This window comes from Rhinopithecus roxellana, chromosome 3 (assembly GCF_007565055.1).
Source record: "Rhinopithecus roxellana isolate Shanxi Qingling chromosome 3, ASM756505v1, whole genome shotgun sequence".
NCBI lineage: Eukaryota > Metazoa > Chordata > Mammalia > Primates > Cercopithecidae > Rhinopithecus > Rhinopithecus roxellana.
In genome coordinates this window covers 91,134,784-91,157,386 of record NC_044551.1, presented here as the reverse complement: position 1 = coordinate 91,157,386, position 22,603 = coordinate 91,134,784, and the positions used below count along the sequence as shown (strand labels likewise).

Genomic DNA, 22,603 nt, shown 5'->3' with positions numbered 1-22,603 from the left:
ATGTCACTCAAGAGGGGGTCTATGTGGGTCTGTTTATAGGCTTTGTTTATTGTTCTCTATGTCTGTCCCTGGGTCAGTATCTCCATGTCTTAATTTCTATAGCCCTATGAACAATATTGATATGATGCTTATCAACCTTGTTGCTAATCTATAGACATTCCTTAATCACTCATGGAAATTTGTGTTTGCTTTGCTTGTAAACTTTAGGATGTTTGGTTTCATAAAAAGCCAGTTGAGATTTTGATGAGATGTACATTGTATTGAAGGATAAATTTGGGTAGCATGGATATTTCTGTATGTTTATGTTCAAGGCGTTATATACTGAATCTTCCAATACATCAATGTGGAATAGCATACATTTATTTTGGTCTTCTTTAGGATTTAAATTTAGCTTTATAATTTTTTCACAAAAGTCTTTCAGAACTTAATAGAATTTTCTCTTTATTCTAATTGTTGATATGCAGATGTTCCTAAGTGTTTTTATTAGATACAATTTTATTATCTGAAATTAAAAGTTAATTTTTCCCTTTTCAATCACTGTTTAGATGTTGAAGAGAAATATCCATAAGGAGATTTGATTTGTCCTTGCAGATATTTCTCTTCAACAACAGTGATTGAAAGTATAGGTTGTCTTGATCTTCTCTTTCAATTGAATGCCTAAGACTTTTCACCACTAAATAACAAGTTTTTTGTTGTTTTTTTTTTGGTAGATAGTCTGTCAATTTAGGTAAATTACCTTCTATTACTAGTTAGCTAAGAGTTTTTTTTTTTTGAATGACAAACACATGTTTATCAAAACATATTCTGCAGCTATTGAAATAATCATGTGGTTTTTTAAAAATTTGTTGACAAGGTGATTTATATTAGCGTATTTTCTAATGATAAAACATCCTTGAATTTGTTAGTATTTGGCCTATGATTCTTCTATTCACTGGAATGCTGATAATAAAATAAGGATTAATTTTGCCTTGAAGCAATGACCAGATACTGAACCTACTGGTGATTTGGACTTCTCAGTCTTCAGAACCATGAGAAATATATTTCTATTGTTTATAAAGTAACCAGCTTAAGGTTGTTATAGCAACCTGGAATGAACTAAAACAGAAATTGGTAATGAGTAGTGGGGTGCTGCTGTAGTGAATACCTGAAAATGTGGGAGCAACTTTGGAACTCGGTAATGGGTAGAGGCTCAGTTTGGCAAAGTAGGCTAGAAAAAGCCTAGATTGCCATAAATGGACTGTCAAAGGTAAAGGCTCATAAGAAGAGTTATAGACAGAGCCTCAGTCTTCTTGGAGATTATGTAAAAAGATTGTAATCAAAATGTTGGTAGAAATATGGATGCTAAAGGTCATTTTGATGAGATGTCAGATGAAAATGTTCTGGAAACTGGAGGAAAGGCTATCTTTATTATAAAGTGGTAAAGAACTTGGCTGAATTGTGTCTGCATTCTAGTGCTCTGTGGAGGGCGGAATTTAAGAGTGATATACTAGGATATTTGGTGAAAGAAATCTCTAAGCAAAGTGTTCAAGGTACTACATGGCTTTTCTTGACTGTTTATCATAAAATGCAAGAGAAGAGAAATGAATTAAAAATGAATTTACAATAAAAAGGGAAGTAGAACTTAAAGATATGGAACATTTTCAGTCTTTCCAGGTTGTAAAAGTTCAAAGGGCATGTTCAGCCCTTTGAATAGTAATTGCAAATGAATATTCAGAGAATACCAAGGGCATGGCTAAGCAAATGTAACTTTTGATATGATATTAGTGTGGCTATAAGGAAGCCAGACGCTATTTATCCAGACAATAGAATAATGATTCCAAAGGCATTTCAATGTTTGAGGCTGCCGCTCCCATCATGATCCCAGAGTACCAGGGCCTTCAAGTCAGAAAGGTTTTGAGGGAGGGGCCCAGGGCACCTGTGGCCCTCAGGGCTCACTGTCTGGGGCCTCCTCAGATATTTGTTCCCCGCATTCTAACACAGTGCTTTTTAGCTGCTCCAGCTGGGGCTCAAGTGGGCTCAGATGTGGCTTGGGCCACCCTTCTGAAAGGTACAAGTAATAAGCCTTGATGACATTCTTGAAGTGCCAACTCTGCATTTATATAGAGTGTATGAGCTGTGGAGGCATGGCTATCTCCACGTAGATTTCAAAAGATGTCTTGGAGAGCTCAAAGCCCAGACAGAGAACTGTCCCAAAGGTGAGATAGGTACAGAGGGTGCCTACTAGGGTAATGACCAGCAGAGCTGTGGGGTCAGGGTTGCCCCCGAGATCCCAAACTGATAGAGCCACCAGCATGCAATGCCAGCCTAGGAGAGCCACAAGCACTAGACTCTAACTTGTGAGAGCTACAGCATGGGCTGTGCCCAGCAAAGCCATGGGGGTAGGGCTGGTTGGACCCTTGGATGTCCAACCCTTGCCCCAGTGTGTACGGAAGGATGAACATGGACTCAAAGAAGACCATTCTCAAACCTCAAGATTTAACAGTTTGCCTTGTTGAGTTTTGGACTTCCATGGGGCCTGTGACACCTTCTTCTCGCCCATTTCTCCCTTCCTGAATGGGAATGTATATCCTATGCCTATACCACTATCGTATTTTGGAAGCACATCACTTGTTTGATTTCATAGGCTCAGAGCTGGAGGAGTTTGCCTTAGGATGAAGTGTACCTTCAGTCTCAGCTGTATCTGATATAGATCATGTTTAAATGAGACCTTGGACTTGGACTTTAAAGTTAATGCTGGAACACGTTAAGAATTTTGGCAATAAGTTACCAATTTTGGGATGAATTTTGTATATGAGGACATAAATTTTGAGGGGGCAGGGGAAGAATGCTATGGTTTGACTGTATCCTCCCAAAAATTCATGTTGAAAGTTAATTCTCAATCCAACAGTATTAAGAGGTGGGGCCTTTTGGAGGTGATTAGGCTGTAAGGGCTGTGATCTCTTAAGTGGGATTAGCGGCTTGTAAAAGGGCTGGAGGGAATTAGCTGGGCCCTTTGCTCCATCTAGCTCTTCAGCCATGTGTGGACACAGTGTTCCTCTTCTCCAGAGGATGCAGAAACAAGGCACCATCTTGGAAGCAGAGACTGTGCCTTCACCTGCTGGTGCCTTGATCGTGAACTTTCCAGCCTCCAGAACTGTGATAAATAAATTTCTATTGTTTAGATGTTACTGAGAATTAAGGCTTTTTGTTATAGCAGCCTGAAATGGACTACGACAGCATCTATTGCTTTTCATTTGCAATTACTATTACTATCCTTGATACTTGAACAAATGTGTTTGAATTAAATTCCAAAGTTAATCACCATTTCCACCCTTTTCTGGAGTCTTACTCTTATCCTTTATCTTTCCCACTTTCTTGCTGGTCTCTACTCATCCTTCAAATCTCATCTCAAATGCTACTTTTTCAGTGATGCCTCTCCCATTCCCCAGACTAAACCAGACACCCATGTATTTGTCCTTCATAGCATGTATCAGGGTTTAGAATTACATACTTGTGGGTTCCATAACTCAGTAAGCTGTAACTCGGTAAGCTGTAACTTCTGAAAGGGCAGGGATCGCCTCTATATGTCTTTTCATTCTATTTTGAATGTGCAGCCGTGTGTCTGGCACATGGTGTGCAACAAGCTTGGTTGCAGATGGGAAAGCCGGGTGGGAGAAAGGGGGAGGGGCACTGGCTGCATAGGCTGCAATGTTGAGGGATGAAGCTGCAGGGCTGCCAGACCTGGAGGAACTGAATCCCCTCCATCAGTAAGGAATCACATTCTCCTGCTAAAAACAGAACAGAAACGATGGCTAAAGCAAAACAGAAAGTTCTTTCTTTCTCAGGTCATGAAGTCTGGGGTTAGGTAATTCAGGGCTGAGGCAGGGGCTCCATGGAGTCACAAGGGATTTAGGCTACTTTTTACACCATTATCCTTGGCTCATAACTTATATCCTTAAGAGTCTAAACTGGTGCCTGGCATTTCATTTTTTGTTTGTTTTGGGACAGAGTCTCACTCTGTCACCCAGGCTGGAGTGCAGTGGCATGATCTTGGCTCATTGCAACCTCCTCCTCCCCAGTTCAAGAGATTCTCCTGCCTCAGCCTCCTGAGTAGCTAGGACTACAGGTGCGTGTCACCATGCCCGGCTAATTTTTGTATTTTTAGTAGAGATGGGGCTTCACCATGTTAGTCAGGCTGGTCCCAAACTTCTGACCTCAGGTGATCTACCCACCTCGACCTCCCAAAGTGCTGGGATTACAGGCATGAGCCATCGCACCCAAGTGCCTGGTATTTCCACCATCACAATCAACTTCCAGGTGGGAATCCAGAACTAGGAGAGGACAGGAAAGACCATGCCCATTTAGTTGCCTGCCCCCTTTTACAAAGCCTGTCTTAGAATCCTACTCCACTTACATCTTATGGGTTACGGCTGAGTTCTGTGGCCTCACCTAGCTGCAAGGGAGATTTTTTTTTAAAGTCAAGTGGTTTCCAATTCAAATAAAATCAGGTCTGTGTTATTAAGGGTAATGATGATGACGATGTGTGTGAGGGGTGGGTGTGATGCTGCTGATTGGGGAATGATCACAGGAACTGGAGTCAGGGAGACAGTAAGAGGAGGTGTTGGTATTTTGGGTGAGAGACGCTGACACTGTGAATTGTGGCAACGAGAATGGAATGGAAAGGAGGGTCTGAACCAGCACTTGATGGAGGGCCCACTGGATCCTCGATGGCTCTTCTTTCTACTGAATTGCTTTAGGAGACATTTTACTTTTGGCTTTAATTTCACTTAATAAATCATCTTTTCATGAACTCAAGGTTATTTTGAGTTAATCTCTCTGGTAAATAATGAAATAAACTAAGGCAGAGTAATCTGTGCTTCTAAATCTAAGCAGGATGAATATTATTTTTGAAAACATATTTCCAAAGGTATTTATTTTTCCCCAAAGCTCTATTTTCAAAGGCAGAGGAACAGAGAGGACATTGATTAATAAGGATAAAACGTATCTTTTTTTTTAAAAAAGTATAGCCATTCTTTGCTCATAGACATTCAAGATATATACAAGACTCAATGTCAGAAAATAACAGCCTGGAAACTATCCAGAGGCTTTATCTCCATGCCACAAGCTATCTGTATTTTCCTCAGATATTCCAAAAATCTTTCAAACTTAGCATTTTCTTTTTCTTCTCCCCAGACCACACTTATAAAAGATGACTTGGGCTTTTTCGACACATCAATTTTGTTTAAGCAAATTGAGTTGCCAGACAATATATCCAGAAATTTAACCAAGAGGACAGGGCAAAACATTTTCAGACTTCTAGAATCCTTTAATTTTCTGCACACGTAGCTGAAGTAAAGCACAATATCTTATTAAAAGGCCCGTACTGAAAGAAGAATCAGTAAACTCTTCTTAAGAAAAAAATAAACAGGGAAAATGACACCTACCCTCCCCCAGCTGCTCCTGCGAGTCAGCACATCTTGTTAATTGTGTGGTCTGCTTGTTGTATCCTTGAGTCATTGCTTTACCCAGGCTGCTTCCTTGAACGTGGCTGTGAGGTGCAAATGTGGTTCTTCCTTGAGAAATGGGTTCCACAGAGCTCAAAGATGAGCTGAGTTTGCCTGGGTTAGGTGAGGTCCAGGTCATGCTGTGCCAACCTCTGGGAACATATGGCAGTGGCAAAGTGCAACCCTCTGACCAGACATGGGTTGTGTGAGGCAGGCCCTGGTGGACTTGAGTGGAAGCTCAGACTGCAAAGCGGGGCACATTATGGGGTCCCAGGCTGTGCCTGGAGGAGCAGACTGATGTGACCCTTCAGTTTAAGGGCCAGGAAACTGCACGTGCTATGCACATTTGTGCTCACTCTCATCTGTCTGTCTAAGGTTCTGGGTGGCTCTTTTTAAATAAAACTAGTCTGCTTAACTTTGCCAATAGAGTGGGCTGCTACACTAAAGAGGAATGTGTGTTTCTTGGGGTAAGAGAACTCTAAAGACGTAAAGAAAACGCAAGTGTAGGGGCTATTTCCCTTAAGTCTCCCCACTTGTAGATTCCTGATCCATCAAAAGAATCTAACAAAAGAAACCTGTTTGGGTGCAACCCAGCCTCACCTGTACCCATAATCATGTTTTCCCAATACTTTGAAGTAGGTGAGCAATAAAGCAGCACTAGGCAGTCTTAGTGAGACATCAAACTTCACATCTTTGTACCAATGTTTAGCATTAGGAAAAAGACGGATGGGACTGATCAGACGATCTTTTCGTTTCTTCAGTTCTTAAATGTCACGGATCTAAAAGAATGAAGACGGGGTAAAAAGAGAACACTCATGGAGGATGATTGTAATGTGTCTCACTGGCAGGAAAATCCAGTTAAGATGTAAATGTCAAGAGGTCACGATTTCTGGATTGAGGTTTTTTTCTATAATTTTAATACAATCTTACCACATCTTAAATACCACAGATAGCTGGCTTTCCTTGAAGGTCACTCATGGCCCACAGTCACGTCCTGATTTCTTCCAGGTGATGTTCTTTCCAGAAAGCCCCCCTCCCTGTTCCTCTGGTCTGAGATGGCAGCTTAGAGATGTGGCTGAAATTCAAGCACTAGGAAGGGAAGTAAAGACAAGACAAAATTGGTCAATTAGTACAGAAACATAAGTGATCTTTCATAGTTCTGAACAGAAGTGAGGTGAATCAGGAAATGGATGGCGTTTTTCAAGTCACATGAATCAGCGCCCCAGAATTCATCATTTTCACCGAGTATTTTGTTGGTTTCCTCATTCTTTCACATTGTGTGCATGGCTCACCTCAAACAGTTTAGGGAAAGCTATATTTTGAAAAGAAGAGAACTAAATATTTTTGTTTGTTTGTTTAAAAATGATCATCCTTAGTTTTATGTGATGAGAAGCAGCGTAATGCAGATAGCTTTCTAGCAAGCAAGACCTTTACAAAGAAAAAAAAGAAAAGAAAAATTTTGTTAGAAAAAAGAAATACCTGTATATACTTCAGGTATATACCTGTGTATACCTGTATATACCTGTATATACTTCAGGTTTATGGAAAGTCTGCTTATATATTGGGGGCTGGGTGAGTATTTTACACAGATTACTGTCTTTCTCCTTTCAAGCAGACAACTGACATACCCCTGCCAGGCTGGTGTGTTTAAGCTCCTGGTGAAGAGACTGTAGCTCAGAAAAGGTAAAGAACTTTCCCCATGTTGGCTGGGCGCGGTGGCTCATGCCTGTTATCCCAGCACTTTAGGAGGCTGAGGCGGGCAGGTCACGAGGTCAGGAGATCCAGACCACCCTGGCCAACATGGTGAAACCCTGTCCCTACTAAAAATACAAAAAAAAAAAAAAAAATAGCCGGGCGTGGTGGTGGTGGGTGCCTGTAGTCCCAGCTATTCAGGAGGCTGAGGCAGGAGAATGGCGTGAACCTGGAAGGCGGAGCTTGCAGTGAGCCAAGATCCCGCCACTGCACTCCAGTCTGGGTGACAGAGCAAGACTCCGTCTCAAAAAAATAAATAAATAAAAAGAACTTTCGCCAGGTTAAAATTCAAAATTATATCCTCAATTTAGATCCATTTCACTTTAAACAAAGGATGCACTCTAAATTATAATTTGATTTACCTGCTTACTAGCAATTATTTTGTAATTATCACTAAAATATACATCTTTTAACAGTGCATTGGTGCAGCCTGTAAACAGCAAAACTGAATTCAACTCTTCCCCTACATACATACAAAATTACATAATTTATCCAGTTAAGTGTTATGTTATCAGACCTATTGGGTTATGGTGTAGAAAGCCATCTTCTTCCCACTGCTTCACTCTATATGCCAAGAATTTTTTTCTTTTTTTTTTTCTTTTAAAGTATTAACTGCAATGTTCAGAGGCAAGAAGAGGATTAGCTGAATACATTGGGTTCTAATTTCTGTCTTCTTCACCCTGGCCACATAGGCTCCACAGGTCCATGCAAAGGCTGCAGAATCCAAGCAGAAGGCAGCTTCCTCTCTACATCTTCCCCCCTAGAAGCAGCCAGGCAAGACCTTGGCCTGCCTCTTCCTCCCAGGGAGGCTCCTAGGCCTCTGTGCCACGTAGGCAAGAGAATCGGAAAGTCTGGAATGGAACTAGTGTCCTAAGTGCCAAGCAAGGGAAGGGAGAACAGTTAAGCTTTTCGTTCAGGTCCCCAGGAGCCTGCAGCTGCCACACAGCAGGCCAGGAGCCCCGCCACAATCCAGGGAGAAATGCTTGCCAAGGAGGCCTGCCGGCTACTGACACTCCCTCCCAGAGGCCTTAAAGGAAATCCCAGTAAGTGCTGAGTACCCAAGACAGCCAGATCACACGTGCCAGAAACTGAGCATCTGGGGATGGTCTGGACTTTCATAAAACCTTCGGAACTGCTTTCACTTAATTCTTTTACTAAAAAAATAAAGTTCTAGAAAATAAAGACACATCGATGGCAATTTGTATTTCCATTGTCCTCTCAGGTCTGCATGGCTACTGTGCGAGCTATGACACCCGACAGCCTGCAATAGCTTCTTTGTTTTATTGATGAGCTCAATGGAACCCTTATGGACGCGCCGGACCAGGACCATGCCCAGGACTAGCGAGGCCCATCCATAACCCACCACTGGCTGCAAGGGCGCTGGTGTGAACACGGGTCCTTACCGGGTCCCTACCTCACTGTGGTTAGGAGAGGGCAATTCACGAGTTTCCTCATGCAGGGACCTTCAAGCCTCCCTCTGAGGTGCAGATGGAGAAAAAAGGGCCCAGAGATACTGTCCCGCACCCCCATCCAGCGGCAAAGGGCCACTCAAGGCCAGTCAGGACTCCGCACCCAAGTTTTATACCTTATACTCCTAGAACTTTACCATTTGCTCTTTTCGCGAGGCTGCCCCCTTCCCTCTCTCCTCCACCGCCTGCTTCAGAAGCTGAAAACCTGCAACAAAGTATCCAATTATACACGTCTTCAAAGGTACTTCACTTGCTTTCCAATTATAAACTTTTCACCTGAGTACTTAGCAAGGCCCAAAGATCCTGCAAAAGTGCACCAAGGAATATTTGGCTCAGAATTGGACGAATGACTTTGACCATACGGGACTTCTCTCTTAACGCTCAGCGTGGCTACCTGGGGACCCTTTCACCTGCCTCCCTGATTCGTCAGATTTGTTCATTTCCTGGATTTCATCCCGCTGAAATCGACCCAAACTAGCCGGGAGGCTCACCCCCAAAGGGCTCCTCCAAGAACCCGCAACGACGGACTCTCTCGCCTTCTTTAAGGAGTTTCCCTCTCAGAACGGATGAGGGTGTCACACAGAAAGAACAAAATCACAAAGTTCGAGTTCCGGAGGACCAGACGGCCCCTGCCCCCCAACCCCAGGGCCAGATTCAGCCGAGGGAAGAGCACGTACCTGGAGTCGAGGCCGGCAGAGCGGCATCGCCACGTCTCAGGTCTCGGCCGGCGCCCCGCTCCGGGGTGCAGCCACGTCTGAGGCGGGACAGCGGGCTGGGGAGCCGCTGAGGGACCCAGTGAGACCGGGAAGGGAGCCCCCAAAAGTCAGCGCTCGGCCGCACTCGCACTGGGGAAGCAGGAATGGAACTCCGGGGTGCAGCGTGGCTCCCGGGAGCGAAGGTGGGGGTCCCGTACCGGGAAGGGGCGGGGCTCGGGGAGGTCAGGCGCGGGTGGGGCGCTGGAGTTTCACCCCGGCAGGGAGGAGGAGGAGGAGGCGCGGCGGCGGGGGCGGGGCGGGGGCGGGGCGGGGGCGGGCCCAGGCGGCCCCGCGCTCCCCGCCCCGCGCTCACCGCGCCCGCTCGCCCCGCGCGGATCTACTAGCCGGGAAGGCGGCGCCGGTGGCGGCTGCTCTCGCTGCGCCCGCTCCTGAGCGCTGCTTTCCCGCCGCGGGTGGGCTTCGCAGCTCCTGGCCCGCTGCAGCCCCGGCCCTCCACCTTCCCTTTGCAGGGGAGGCCCGGCCAGTGTGACTCATCCCGGGGCGCTCCCCTCTCCCATCCGCGACTGCCCCGCGGAGCTGTCTCGGAAACCTAACTTTGCCACTTCGCGGGTCGTCACTGCTGGGCGCGAACCTGCCCACCCACCGGTTGGCTACGCGCTCGGGGACTGTTCTTGTGGCCCCCAAGCGGGTGCCCTCATTCTGGAGCGCAGCGAGTAGGGGGCGGCTCTGGGGAAGTGGCAGGGGGCGGCTGCAGCTGCTGCTTCCACTTCCCTAGCCAGGTGCTGAAGAGGATCCTCGGAGCCGCTCTGGCCCCCAGGCACTGGATGACTGGCACCAGCGCGCCCCGCACCTGGTGAGCGACCCCCGCCCGATCCCTGCGTAGCCTTGGCCGGAGCCCCTGACCGCGCCGCGCCGCTGGCCGGTACCGGGAGACTGCAGCCGTCGGCTGGTGGGTGGTGCCGATCTCGGGTGGGATCCATCAGCAAGCACCTGGGCGGGGGTTCCGCTTACAGGATTAGGACCACCGTCAGTCCGGGGGCGCCCACAGTTGAGCTAGTGCACAGGTTGGAAGTTTGTGTACCCGCCTGTGCCGAGGTCTGAGCATGGAGAGGTAAGGAGCCGGAGCGTCGCGGTGGGCGAGACGTGACCCCTGCCCAACACCCGGAAAGGTGCGCACACTGGTCTGTGTCCGCACCGGCGCGCCTCCAGGCTCGCCCTGCCGGGAGCCAGGGGCGGGGGACACGGAGGTCGGGACTTGGCGGTCCGTGAGCCGCCACCTCGCAGCCTCGCCGGCTTGGGCAGGTTTTCCTGCTTTCCTTACAGGGGAACCGGGAGGCAGTGGGACTTGGGCTCAACTCCGCCAAGCGCCTTGGTTAATGAAAGACACTAAGGCGGGGATGCAGAGGCCTGGGGAGCCATCAGCCAGGTGGGCTGCAGCTAGGCAAGCGCCTTTCCCTAGGTATCCCTCTGCTGCTCCACGGATTTTACAAACCCTGGCTCAGGGTTTTGGGCCCCAGAGGGAACGGTTTTTCCCAAGATGTGCGTGGGAACAGTCGTGGAGGAGTGATTCCCGCGGCTCGCTTCCCGCGGCGCCCGGTGCCTGGCTCGGCGCGGTCACAGCCTGGTTCTCTGGGCTTTGGCGGGAAGCGCGTTCACCTCCTAGCCCTTTGCTTGCTTTGTACCTGGACGCCACGGCCAGAGTTGGGATTTAACTTTCCTGCGCCTGCGGCGTCCTCGGGATTCCCGGCAGGGGGCGCTGCGAGCGAGCGCTCCGAGGACTAGGAGCCACAGGCAGTTGCTGGGTCCTGGGCGAGTGGGCGGGAGTCCCAGGCAACAAACAGCAGAACCAGGCAGATCTTGCAGTAATTTCATTTTGGGGCCGGAGATTGGGGGAGCTGATCCGGTGGCTATAGAGAGCTGTCAGCCTTGCTAGAAGAGGGGACAGGAAAGGTGGCGGCCAGACTTAAGTGCTCTAACTAGAAAGGTCTCTTCCAGAGAAAAAGATCCCTATAAACTCTTCCTTGTCTGGACATCTGTCTTCCTTGTGACTGTTGCATTTACTCAGAAAGAAATCGAAATTGAGGGAAGATAGCGTGAGCTTTGTTTCATACCGTTCTGTTTTTTAGGGGTACTTTAGTTAACACATCAGGAGTCACAAATGATCTAGTTCGTTTTGAAGAAAGACAAGTTTTACATCTCGCTTACCCAGAAGAGCTCTGTCATAATGCCTGAGTTTGGAATCAGCAGATATGTTATTAATTATAGAGGTAGTCTGTTCATAAGGAGACAGAAACACAAAACCAGACTTTAATAAGAAAGATTTCTCAATACCTAATTAGGGTTGCTAAATTTGTTGCTAATTAATGCCAGTTTCATTATTTTAGAGAGTGTAATGTTTATCCTGACCACTTTATACAACTTCAGGTAAGGCGGATAATACCTTTAAGTTATGTATAACTGAAATAACTTTCTTGTCTGTGCCTGTATTTATACCAAAAGAAACATGGATTTTTTTTCTCTTCCAAAAGATTTATTTTTCTATGTTTGTTTTTCATGAAAAAACAGCCCTAAGTGTAATTGTTTGGTTCACTTGAAACACAGATTTTTTTTTCCTTCAGTTTCTTTCTTTTAAAAACTTGGGTTATAGAAGCTTGCTCATCCACATTGCTCCGTGAGGTCACGCTAAGCATTTGTATACACATTGAAGTGTGGGGGTGACAAACTGACATCGATTTTTATGTGCTTTTAGCCAATATGTACTTTTATTAACAGGGAGAAGACAGATGATGCTAATCATTTGATGTTTTTTGTGAATTGCACTAACTCATTTGGTTGTTGTAATGTCAAACAGCTGTGAGATCCCTGCTGCGAGCAAACGCTTTGGTCTCCTGGGTGGTAGAGCTTGTCTCTGTCCGAAAGAAATTTTTGAGATGTTCAGAATTTGGTTAAAATAAGCCTGTGTTCTTCACTGCCGTTTCCCTTTACAATGATTTCATCACGTGTCTTGCGAGAATGAAACACAGAAACTTATAGCACCGAGGCTGTTAAAATGTATTGACCACGAGACCAAAATAAATACAAACACATTTATACAAACGTCTGCATAAATTTTAGAGAGTCAGGGACCTTCTGAAGCCCCATCTGTGGATTTGCAGCAAGAAATTTAGTTCCAGAGTCATGTTAGCCTCTTGCTGAAGGACAAATGTTACAACCAACAAGGCTTTCTCTGTGCTGTGTGCTAGGGGCCCAAAATAACAGATGCCAGCTCTTTGGGGACGATGTCAGATGCTCCTGATGTTAGAGAGAGCTGCGTATCTGAATCGTGACACAGTTTTACTTAACTTGGTGATGAGTTTTAAGAGTTTCCAGTGATTTCTTTTTTGGTCATAAAGTCATTGAAACTGAGTCTTTTCTTTTGATACAAGAAGATGTGGATGAGGAGTAGAAAACCTTTGCTAAATGTCCAGCCAAAAGTATAAAGGCATTGTATTATGTAGACAAGTAATCATGAACTCTACAATTAACTAGCATCAAAAACTCATCCCAGTGAAGAGGTTTGAGTTACAAAGCAGATGGTGTGCAAGATAGAACAAATGAGTTTATAATATATCCCAGTCAAGGAATCCATTTTTATAGTAGTATATGTACAACTATTTGAGTACAGCAGCCCTACATCCTGCAATAAATCCTCCATAATTCTCGATTCTAAAATTATACCAATTTTGTATTTTAAACTGTTTCTGCAATTGTTGCTATAGTTACCCAGACAAACTGCTTGGGGTATAATTATACCAAGGTGACAAGTTTTTATGTGTTAAATAATATTTAAAATGTAAATTATGGTGTCTAACAAATTGAGTTACAACTCAGTACAAAGTGTCTAAAGTGAAACCTTGTACATTTCTGCTCACCTGCATCTACTTGCAAATTTATATCAAGAAAGCTAACTGTTTTCTTGAATCATAAAATGAGCATCTATAAGTGCTTTCAGTTGTCTTGAGTACAGTTGACAACATAGATAATTTCACATATGTTCTCAGCAACCTTTTAAAATTGAGATGCAGAAGTTTGGTTGAAAATTAGGTTTCTATCACTCTGCTGCCCTGCAGAGATGATCTGTTATAGATAGGGGGCAATCTCCTGTTTCTAATTCCTGTATAGATTGGGAGCAACTTGGGGATAAATTCAGCGGGTGAGATGTGGTTGCTGGGAAGCACTTTGAAGAAACAGATGTGGGTATGCTTGGTAAATATACAGCATATTTTTCAGATGAACTTTTAAAGAATTGGTTATCCAGATATACAAAATCAATTTCTGATAGGGAGAAAAGAAGAAAAAGCAAAATTAAAGTAAGCTAGAATATACATAGACAAACTTTTCAATATAAATGAGCCTACTCAAAACTTGCTTTGATTCAAAATTGAAGCCAAATAGAACAAAACAAATGATAACTTGATCCAAGAGAAGGTATTGGATCATAGGTAATTTATTTCAACATACTAGTATTGACACAATCTTTGCCATCTAAAAGACTGTATAGCTAAGAAAACCTGGCTGTCCATTTCACAGAGTATTTTGAAGCCAGGCAACTTCAAAAGCAAGTCATATTTCACGTTGTGCGTGAAATGTAAAATAAAGGAGTAACCCAACAGTGGGCTCAAGAACACAAAGTTTTCCCAAAGGAATTGCTGTTGTCATCTTCTTTCTTCTCCTTCTTTTTTGGTCCAAGATTAATGGTTGTTTGACAAGAGCAAAGACAAGCACACTTTATTTCCCTTTCCTACATTTTAAAATGTACTGACATAGTATTGTTGTATTTGGAAAAAATAAAATCATTCTATTTTTAAACTCTTCTTTTCCTTATTGGTTTCCTAGAATTGGTTTCCTGATTAACACTTGGGAAAAAAAAAAAAAACTATTTTAAAAGAGAATAATTTTTTTAGAGGATGAATTTATTTTATTATCGAAAGGTCACGAGCCCACTAATCTTTTATCTTACCATCTTCCACCCATTATTTGTCACTGGATTTCTGTAGAATTGACTAACCTAGGGGTCATGTAGAATAATGAAGGAGTATACACTGGAAAAATGTTATTTTATGTTACATTTTTATGTACAATTGAGAGTAAATCATACTACTGCAATAGGTAATTCAATGACAGATATGTATGATAAATAACCAGTAGAGTGATTCTATCAGAAGCCAACTCTATTGGAGAAATAATGCTGTATTTGCTGAGATGTGAAATTAAGTTATAGGCGAGTGACAATCAGGATAGCACAAGGACAAATAGTTCACAGAAAATCGAGCCTCTTTCAATCAGTTCAAATCCACCCAGTGTTTGACAACGATGTATGATGTACCCATGGAAAGAAAAACAGTCAAGGAAAGCAACTAAGAAAAAAAAAGTTGCTAAGCAGTTTCCTGTGATCTGTCTGCAAAATCATAAAACCGAAACTTCTATTCTCCTGAATCACAGGAGAGATGGCATTCCTCGCAAACCGACTTCAAATAAAATTCCACACAAAGAGCTTTTCTTTCTGTAAAAACAAAACAAAACAACAAAACAAAACTGGAGATGTGACACATCTTGCAGAAGGCCCCCAAAGCTGTTCTGAGCCAGCCACCAAGGCAGCTGACTCCTGCCGGTGCCCCCAGACCTGCTGTGGAAAGAGAACACGTCGGAGGCCAGGGACATTTGTGGTTAGGCATCCTGTAACCAAATGGATTTTAGAATCACAACTGGCTTCTGTGACTCCTTTTACAGGACTGAGATTTAGGTTTGTTGTAAAACTACTGATTTTTTTTTTTTCTTCTTTTTTTGGAGACAGAGTCTTGCTCTGTCACCCTGGCTGGGGTGCTGTGGCATGATCTCGGCTCACTGCAACCTCTGCCTCTTAGGTTTAAGCAATCCTTATGCCTCATCCTCGCCAGTAGCTGGGATTACAGGTACATGTCACCACACCCGACTAATTTTTTATATTTTTGGTAGAAACTCCTGACCTCAAGTGATCCACCCTCCTTGGCCTCCCAGAGTGCTGGGACTACAGGCGTGAGCCACTGTGCCCGGCCTGATTTTCAAGTTAAGAACACTGTTTGTAAATGGCGGCATAAAGGAAAAATAATTGCTCAGGATGCTAAACTTCTTTGTGTAGCAGATATTATAATGAAGCCATTGTTCATATGAGTTGACGAGTGAGTATAAACTAAGTATGTTTGCACATAAATTCCTAACTCTGGACTTGACTTTAGAAGAAAGTTAGTATTGTAGGAGAGCTGGGTGGAATGAGGAGCAGAAGCCCATGGTTTAATAAAGATGCTTGCCTGGTTGGGCAGGGCTGTGGGAGAAGCCTCCTCGTTGGATTAGGTACTCACTGACAGTGGGGGATCCTGAGGGGACGACTCTCCTGCTCTGCTGGAGAGATGCCAGCAGTGGTGGACGGATTCATGGCCAGAGAATGGGTGGTGTGGGTGGGAGTGGTTGACAGAGTGTAACCGTACCTTTGTGACTGTGGAATTGGGCAAAAGCTCTGTGAGGACCCTGGACACAGCGGTTGGACCATCCAGATGGCCTTGAAGATGACCAACGGCCAGGGGTGGGTCAGAATCCCACATCCGTGTCAGCTCAATGGCTGCTCACTGAGCCCTGTCTTCAAGATGAGGAAAAGCGGAGGTGAAGACAGTAAGGAGGGAGGATTTCTCTTCAAGAATGGCCAGTAATATGCTCGATTACAAAGGAAGGGCCTGAAAATGGTCATTTAAAACACACTGCCTGAACGAGGATCTGGAGAACCATCTGAGGGAAGAAGACAGATGCCCGGGAATTTGCATGCAGTGACAGACCATGCCTGCTAAGTCAGGGTCTGCAGCTTCTGGCATTGGTGCTGCTCGCCTTCAGATGGGTCTGTGTGCCTGAGACCTGCTGTGGGGGTAAATCTTCAGTTGCAGGAGGGATATGCACCCGAGGCTGGGAACTAGGGAGAGTCCTGTGTGATCCTGGCTCTGGGACCAGCCTTCACTGCTGCCACAGTCCCTCCTTTCTGCCTCCAGCCCCATCCACCTTGCAGCTAGCCTCCTGCCCTTTGCCTGTCCTCTCCTACTTGGAATGCTTTCTGACCACTTTCCCGGGAGGCTCACTGCTACCAAGTCCTGCTGCCTTGAGATCTTTGTTCAAGCATCCCCCCTTCAGAAAGGTGCTCCAAATAGCATGGAAAATAGCCCTGTCCCCTATTTTCTCTCTTCCTTTAGACTCTTCTTTTTCTCTCCGTGTCTTTTTTTTTTTTTTTTTTTTTTTTTTTTTTTTTTTTTTTTTTTTTTTTTTGAGACGGAGTCTCGCTCTGTCGCCCAGGCTGGAGTGCAGTGGCGTGATCTCAGCTCACTGCAACCTCCATCTCCTGGGTTCATGCCATTCTCCTGCCTCGGCCTCCCGAGTAGCTGGGACTACAGGCGCCTGCCACCATGCCTGGCTAATTGTTTTTTGTTTTTTGTTTTTTTTTTTTTGTATTTTTAGTAGAGATGGGGTTTCACCATGTTAGCCAGGATGGTCTCGATCTCCGGACTCGTGATCCGCCCACCTCGGCCTCCCAAAGTGCTGGGATTACAGGCGTGAGCCACCGCGCCCAGCATTCTCTCCATATCATTTTGCACAACTCCACACACTGCCTTTATTTCTTAAAGTCTTTCACTGATACAGAATGTCAGCTTAGGAGACCATGAGACTGTTCTGTTCATTAGCTGTGTTGTCAATGGTGCCTAGAACAGTGCCTGGCATGCAGAAGGCTCTTGGGCCATCTTGGGTGAGTGGCTGAATCAACAAATACCCTTAGTTACTATGTATATAGTGTCAACGGCAATAGAGTCTACTGACAGAAAGGACTGAGGCTTAAACAAGACTTTTGGGGGCTCACCATGAACTCTAAAACTACTTATATTCTTTATTTGGAGAAAAATGTTCCAAATGCCTCCAAACTGATATATTAGCACAGTCTTGAAATACAAATGTCTTTGTAAACTGGCAGGTGCAGGGGTGGGACAGGGACTGTATGTTTCCTATTTCCTAATACACGACGATTTGCACAGTAAGTCAGTGCTTGTGAAATGAATTGATGACCTTGCATGACATGGAGATTAGCATAAATATAATTTCTGTGTACAAAGTGAATATTCCTAATCAAAAAATCGCAGTTCCACAACACTTCAAAATCTGAAACTTTCTGAGCACCAACATGACCCTAAAAATGCTGATATATATATAATGCAAATATTCCAAAATCTGAGAAAAATCCCAAATCTGAAATACTTCTGGTCCCAAGCATTTTGGGTAAGGGATACTTAACCTGTATTAAAATATAGAAAAATTGAAATTCAGGGATGTTCTTATTTAAAACAGCACCCTCCCCTCCAAGCACACACATTCCAGGGAACATACTGGATCCTTATTACGTATGTTTACACATTACGGAGATTTTAGACATCCTAGAATATTTTTAAAATATGGCAGCCTTTTTATTATATTTCCAAGATCAGGCTAATAAGCCTAGTCATGTAGTTGGATTTATAGATTTAATAAGTTGAAACAGAAGAATGGGTAAACAAAATGTGGCCTATTCCCACAATGGGCTACCATTCAGCTATAAAACAAATGAACTCTTGATATGTGCTGCAATATGTGTGAACCTCAAAACCTTACGCCAAGTGAAGGAAGCCGATTACTGAAGACCACACACCATGTATTTCCATTTATAGAGATGCCCAGAAAAGGCAAACCCATAAAGATGGCAGGCAGGTTAGCGGTTGCCTGGGGCTAGCAGTGGGAACTGGGCGTGACAGCAGATGGGCAGCCCAGGCCTTTTGGGCCTGATGGAAATGGTAAGAAACTGGATTGTGGAGATTGTCGTACAACTCCGTACATGTACTAAAAATCATTAAATTGTACACTTACAATGAGTACATTTTACGGCATGTAACATATACCTCAATAAAACTGGTTTTAAAAAAGAAAATTCTGGACATCATCCCTAAAATTAGAGTAAATTAAACTGCCAGTGGCCTAAATACAAGTCCTGCTGCGTCTACTGGGAAATGTATTCTGTGTTTCCATTACTTTTACAAAGCTTAGCGCCAGGGCTAGTGGGTGCTGGGATGAGCACATTTCTGTGATACGGAGGCACTTTCTTCCTGGGAAGTCTATCTGAGCTGTGATCTCTATTATGAAAACAAGCAAATTTAGGCTGTTTCCAGGTGAGACAATATAACCAGATTAAATCAGTTAAACTCATCAGCCAGCCTTGATGCTGAATGTTGGGTGTACCCCAATTCCCAGTCATTGTTTACAGTATACCTCTGGCCATTTTTATCATTTCATGTGCATAGCTCAGGGGGAACATCTTTGACAACACAGAATATCGTGGTCTCGTTAGAGCTGCAGAGTCTGGGACTCCTAGCATCATTCTGTTCAACAAACGAGGTTGCTGTCCTTTGATGGGGGAGAAGCTCCCGATGCCTGCTTCTGTGTCCTTGTACACTCTCTTAGCTAGACCTTCGCTTCAGCTGGAGAGGCAGGTAACTTCTGACATCCAGAACCAGTGGCAGAATGCAGATTTTTAAATGCCCAGAGCCTGAGTATTTAAAGGTGAGTGTTTCCGCCCCCGTCCCCCAACCTTAGAAAGAGAAGAATCAAATAATTGCTTCTAGCTCTTCTGATTCTGCTTTGGCACATTTTGCAGTTAAAATGCAAAGCTGAATGTAGGTTTTGGGTAGAGATACATACGAATTGCCTCTCATTTCCTTGCTCTTCCACTGTTTTCTCTGGGTAGAAGTGAGTGTCTTTAGCTCTCCCACCTTGTTTACTGCACCTTCCATCTGTTTAGTGTGTTAAAATCCTCTCTGCCTCCTGCCACAGGCTTCCTCAGTTATCTTGTGGGCACCTTGCTTTCCCCACACCAGTTGGTTTCCACGTAGTGGCTTTCCGTGGGAGTGTTTACTCTGGCACAGGTGGTCCACGGTCCAGATACACCCAGCGTGGCTTTTGGGATGTGGTCCAGGCTAGCTGGCCTTTAGCACTCATATGCATTTCTCCATTGGTAATAGAGTATTTTTTTATCCAGTCCTGTGATGCTTCAGGCAAGCATTTTCATAGCTCCTAATTTCTTCAGTCTTTCTAGTTACTTGTTCACAAAAATGGAGATCAACAGCGTTTTAAGTCCTAGTGCAAGAGCTTGATTTACCTTTTGCCAGGGTCATTTCTGACCAGCTCACTTTGAACTTGCCTCTTCCCAAACATGAAGCCTAGCTTACAAGCAAATTAAGAGTAACATTTACAGAACGACCATGTTTTTGTATTACCAGTCCTAAATTATTACCTGTCATCAGCAGTAAAGAGTTATTTATGAGGATGCACTAATATTTCCTTCCGCTGATTAGATGGCAGTGGGGTGGGTGACATTTTCATCTTTCATACCACTTTGGATGGTTTTGGTTAGTTGATAAAATACTGTTTAGGTAGGTACTTTTTGTGGTTTGGTTTTGTTTTCTTTCATTTTCAACAAGCTAATGTTCTCTAGATTTCAAGGATAATTAATTAGCCATTCAGTTAAACAGACTGGCTGGTTACAAGATTGCAAAAATGTCTGTGTTAGCAGGGCAGATATTTAGTTTTGAAACAGAAGGATTAAGAAAGCAAGGTAGTTTTCTCTTGTTTTAAAATCTCCTTTAATCATAGATTTGTAGTGGTTCTGGTAGCTTCAGTTGATCATAATTAAAGCAGCTAATAGTGTTATGTACAGAATTATGTGAAGACATTATCCTAAGTGGATAAAATGTATTAGACCATTTTTTTAAAAATGATTTTTACTTTTTCTAAGCATTTTCTTTTCTGAAAAGCATCCAAATGTTAGCCTCCAATATTGATTTTGGACACTCTAAGATGTATGGGATTTTAACTTTATTCTGGCAGGCGAGAAGCGAGGGAAGGGCCTGGAATGTTCACTTCACAGCCTGGCAGGGTGTCTGCAGCACCTCCTGTCCTCCTGTCACTGTTTCGAAGTTTAAAATCAGAATATCTTTGCCAGTGTGTCAGTGAAGGGAAACCTTATTGAAGCTTGAGCCTAGGAGTTAAAGATAGACATTGTATTTAAGTGTAGTATTTCCAGGCTGTAAATATAAAAGAAAAATGGTGTTTTACAGAGCAGGGGTCCATTGTCAGATATTATTGAGCCTTTGCCCAGGACACGGTGTCTGGATGATCTAAACTGGAAAGGGGAATCCTGGACTGCAGTTTCCTGTCTTTTGTTTGTTTGTTTCTTTGTTTTGTTTTCAGACGGAGTCTTGCTCTGTTGCCCAGGCTGGAGTGCAGTGGTGCGATCTCGGCTCACTATAACCTCTGCCTCCTGGGTTCGAGTGATTCTTCTGCCTCAGCCTCCCAAGTAGCTGAGACTACAAGCATGCACCATCATGCCTAGCTAATTTTTGTATTTTTAGTAGAGACAGTGTTTCACCATGTCGGTCAGGCTGGTCTCCGACTCCTGAGCTCAAGTGATCCACCTACCTTGGCCTCCCAAAGTGCAGGCATCAGCCACTGTGCCGCGCCTCCTGTCTTCTTGCACAGGGTTGCTCTTCAGATACCCTTTAGTGACTTTCCCCCATCTATCAGAGGAATTTTCCTTTTCCCCCTCCTTATCATTGTCCTCCTCTGGTTAATTTCTCTGCTAAACCAAAATAATTTTGATTATTATGCTCCTTGTTCACCAGAAAGTTTTGAGCCAAGCCGTCCTCCCCCAAACCCGTGTCAAAGTGGGTGCACCAGGTTTTGTGCCCTGTATCTGATATTATCAGGTATCTCTAAGCATCTGGCTGCTCTGCTGTGGGATTCAGCCTGCTGCTACTATGATGGGAGCAGGAGCACATGTCCTTTTTCTCCTAGTCTTGTTCCTGGGTGATTTCATATTGGCGCCTACAGACGGGACCACATCTAAGTCAGTTCTGCGTATGACAGGCATGTATGGCTATTCAGTTACATCCCGACGTCTGCGTCACATTGGATGGTGCTCTCGAGCTTGGGAAGAGCCAGCATCTGCCCATGGGGTAACTCTCTCCTGGCTTGCTGCACGGCGGTAGAGATTCCCTCCCTTCTTCAGTCCTGGTTCCTGGTGGGAAAAATCTGGAGTCTCTTAAAGATTTAAGAGACTCTTAAAGCCCCCCTTAAAGGACCCCCTATTCTCCACCATTGAAGCACTCTCACTTCCTTCGCCTGCTTACACCTCAAAGGTGGTGCTGAGCAAGTGGAAAGACCTGAACCCAACCCAGTGGTTGAGTTGAAAGTATTCCCACTCTGCCGATCCACTCCTCCCCTATATATATATATATATTTTAACAATGCATACTTTAAACTAGTATTTTTTCTAAAGCTTTCTTCACCTAAGAATGTCACACTGAATGTCTATTGTGCAGCAGTCATGGGTGGGTTGGGAGAGTGGAGGTGAGAGTTGGGAAGGAGGGGCCCCGTATAGAGAGAGCATCTCAGCACGTCCAGGCAGCACATCTTGGCTGTTGCAGCTTTCCACGCTGACTCCGAAAGTCAGGCCTGGAGCCAAATTTACTTTCCATCTGCCAGCAGTGATGGAATTCCTAGGTTCTATCACCAGCTTGCGAAAAGAAATCATTCAGGAAACTGCAAGCTGGCAAGTAAGAATCGCAAAGATTCATTCACTTGAAAGCTTACGCCTGCAAATGTTATTTAACTTTGAACAGTGTTTCCAGGCCCACCTGCAGAGTTTCCAGCTCCCTGAGGTTTGTCTTGGTGCAGAGGAAAGCCCTTAAGGATTCACAGCAAGGATCTTCAGGATGAAGCTGGGAGGTGGGAAGAGCAGAAGGGCTTTCCTGGGGCTCACACCTCATTCAGCCCTGACCCAAGACTTTGTGCAGTCAGGTTGCTCTCTAGAACTTCTAGGAGTCAATGCAGGTGCTTGGACTTTAGTTCCTGAAGTCATACACAAGTCAGGACAAGAGTCAGGCTTCACTGCGGTCATGGGCCCTATCCATTGAAATCCTGAAAGACATTTTTAAAGGGAGTATCTATTGAGGAATTGTCTGTTGAGGTAGGCTGAAGGAAATCAATATTTTGAACTTGGACTATGGCTAGAGGAGAAGGCTGACTTGCCCAATGTAAACCCCACATAAAATTC

General features: G+C 44.4%; 1 long non-coding RNA gene and 1 other non-coding gene across 2 annotated transcripts in view; one reads left to right on the top strand and one right to left on the bottom strand.

The window, feature by feature from the left end:
• Positions 1–6,656: 6,656 nt before the first annotated feature.
• Positions 6,657–6,726, bottom strand: LOC115896707. The gene has a single exon (XR_004056608.1). It is a non-coding gene; the product is annotated as a small nucleolar RNA SNORD123 (small nucleolar RNA).
• A 3,163-nt stretch (positions 6,727–9,889) lies between these two features.
• The window catches only part of LOC115896535, a 174,788-nt gene continuing 162,074 nt past the window's right edge, over positions 9,890–22,603 (top strand). The window contains exon 1 of the long non-coding RNA XR_004056444.1: positions 9,890–10,273. This is a non-coding gene — a long non-coding RNA (uncharacterized LOC115896535). The remainder of the gene's footprint in view (positions 10,274–22,603) is intronic.